This window comes from Kryptolebias marmoratus, linkage group LG21 (genome assembly GCF_001649575.2).
Source record: "Kryptolebias marmoratus isolate JLee-2015 linkage group LG21, ASM164957v2, whole genome shotgun sequence".
Taxonomy (NCBI): domain Eukaryota; kingdom Metazoa; phylum Chordata; class Actinopteri; order Cyprinodontiformes; family Rivulidae; genus Kryptolebias; species Kryptolebias marmoratus.
This window is the reverse complement of record NC_051450.1, coordinates 1,221,420-1,224,182: the sequence shown is the minus strand read 5'-3', so window position 1 is coordinate 1,224,182 and position 2,763 is coordinate 1,221,420. Positions and strand designations below refer to the sequence as shown.

The 2,763-nt window shown below is 36.0% G+C and overlaps 1 long non-coding RNA gene across 2 annotated transcripts in view; it reads right to left on the bottom strand.

Annotated features, from left to right (window-relative positions):
- LOC108228602 overlaps positions 1-1,547 on the bottom strand; it is a 17,682-nt gene extending 16,135 nt beyond the window's left edge. For both annotated transcript variants that reach the window (XR_005232615.1, XR_005232616.1), the window contains exons 1-2: positions 1,466-1,547; positions 981-1,044 (exon numbers count right to left, since the gene is read on the bottom strand). This is a non-coding gene — a long non-coding RNA (uncharacterized LOC108228602). The remainder of the gene's footprint in view (positions 1-980; positions 1,045-1,465) is intronic.
- Positions 1,548-2,763: the final 1,216 nt, after the last annotated feature.

Genomic DNA, 2,763 nt, shown 5'->3' with positions numbered 1-2,763 from the left:
CTCACCTGATTCTCCGTTTCTCAGGTCCTGGTTCCGGTTCCCTTCTGTATATATTCCCTGACACTGTAAATAAATTCACTTCCCGTTACCTGCTGGCTTCTGCGTTTGTCTGTGGCCGAACTGCTCGCTTGGGTATATCTGAAAACCTGACAAGAATAGCAGCAAAACATATCTTCAATGAAAGAAAAATGAACTGTACAATGCTGGGCATCTTGGAAGTATAAGCCAGACTAAAAACATGAAGAAAAAACAATGCCAGATAGCATCTTGTGCCACAACAAGCAAGCCCCCACCAAACACCTTGATTGTTGCCATGGAGGAGCTTGGCCTCTCCTTTGCAAATGCCACACCACCCAGATCAGCTTCAACACCTGTACATGTAGATGGTATGTCCCTTAAATTTATTAAATTTCACTGATTCTGCACAAGTTATATTCATACAGAGTTGTGGCATCTTAAGTAAATTTCAGAAAAAGTTGTTGCAATGCTTGCATTTGGTATGTGACAAACTAATTTCTAATCACTTTGATTTCATTTTTATTTTGACAGACTCCCCATCACCCAGTCAACTCCATCAGTCCGCCATTAACTTACCAGCTCAATTTCTCCTTAATTGACAGGACTGACCCATTCCACCAAACTCATTATATCTTAGCTCACCACTCAGTCAGTCTGAAAACATGAAGATTGAAAATGAATGCAAAGGGAGTGGTGTTACCTGTGATAGCTGTGATAGTTATTACTATTCTAAAGTGTATTGATGCTGATATATTCTTGGTAATAATTCTTATTCCTTGTTTTGTATTGACAGAGATTCTCATCTCAACTTAACTTGTAATTACCTGATGCTAAGCTAATAATATAAAATAAATGTAAATAACAGTCCTCCATTAAATACCAATTTTGTTAAAGTCATTTTATTCAAACATCTTGATTCCGCTATTTTTGTTTTGGGAAGACAGAGGATAAGATCTTATTACCTTTCTGATACTTTGAATGCACCATGCTTCAATAGTTCACTGAAGTCATTCTCCTGTGGTTTACCTGTAAAGCATAAAAAAAATTGTAGTCATCTCCTCAATCAAGTTTTTCTTTAATAACGTTATGCTGCAGTCTTTAACGAAAGATCTATGACTTGAACTTAATTAACCACGACAATCTCACAAAGAAAAGGCTAAATATTTTCTAGTTGATATAGGTTAGTTACTAGAATTACCACAGAAAGTCATTAATTTTCAAATTTTAAGCTGTAATTGATATTTTAAAACGCTGAATTACACAGACTGAAATAGACCCGTTTAAACTCGTCATGTTGGCAATAAGCTAGCTGCAGTTACAAACTGCAAGTTAACATGCTTAATTAACTAAAACTGGAGGCATGAAAATATTAATGTTGATAAATTGTGATACATAAAAGTCTACTAACACTTCATAATGGCAAAAATGTGTTGAATTTTCATCTTACCGGAGAAAACACTTCCGAAACACAGAGAATGAACTACGTTCAATGCTGGAACTCCTGCTGTTTGGAACTATTTGAGGCTGCATGAACCATGTGATTTCCGCATTCCATTCTTTCTATGGAAGTCTATGGGAGTGTTATAACTCTCTCTCTCTCTATGGCGCTGCAGTGGAGTAACTAGAGGGATGGTGATAATACCATGGCCTGAGCTGGCACCTGTTGCACATTAGACTCTCTGGAATTGTTGCCTTGGCCCTGATTCAGAAGCAGCGTGGTCGTCAACTCACAGATTCAGAAGCTGGCTGTCATCATAGGAAATTGCAAAGTGAGTTTGTTATTAGATCTTGCGTGTGGGAGAAAAAGCAGTCAGACTGTGTTTTGAGACATGTGGCTTTAGTGACTCTAACATGAACTTTGTTCAAATTCCTACAAGCTACAGTATTACTGAGAACTGGCCTCTATTGTTTTTTTTAGAAAGCACACATAATCTATTGATTAGGGAAAGCACACGATTCTGTAAAAGGAATCAAGTCAATATCAAAATGTTTTTTTTTATCTCATTTAAATCTTTGGAGATAAGCAGAGAGAGAGTAAGACTTTACCTTTAAACTACTTACTAGCTGTCACAAGACAGACAAACATTCATGCTTATACTCACACCTGAGGCTAATTTACAGTTGCCAGTTAACCTCACATGCATGTGTTCACATTGTGGGAGCATACCAGAGCACTTGGAGAAAACCCATGCATGCACAGGGAGAATATCCACCCTATGCAGAAAGGCTCCAGCTTTCAGTCAAACCTGCAACATTCCTGCTGTGAGGCAAAAGAGCTAACCAACTGCTCTACTGTTGAGCCCCCAAATGGTTTTCTAAAAATGTAAATAAAACTATGTATACAATAAGTAGTCATAAAAACATTGTGAACATTTTTTTAGGAAAATGTCACTTTTCATTAAGGTTCTGGACAAATTGACATCCTATTTTTATTAAATAACAACTATGAGTAAAAGACGATACTGATGAAGTTTTGGAAAAAGCAGAGTTCAAATGGAGCTCAAAGTCAGGCCTTTAACTGTTTTTATTGTTGTCACAGTTGTAAACAAAAACATTTTGACCAATACTGTAAAAAAATATATGCATGCCATCTTTTGTAAACACAAACTTGGTAGCACTTTATAATAACTACACTTTATATAGCCTTATTTATTCGTTAATAAATGGTTAATTAACCTTGAAAACATCATTAATTAAGGATGATTCATACTTATTAAGCTATAAATTAACACATATATTAATACT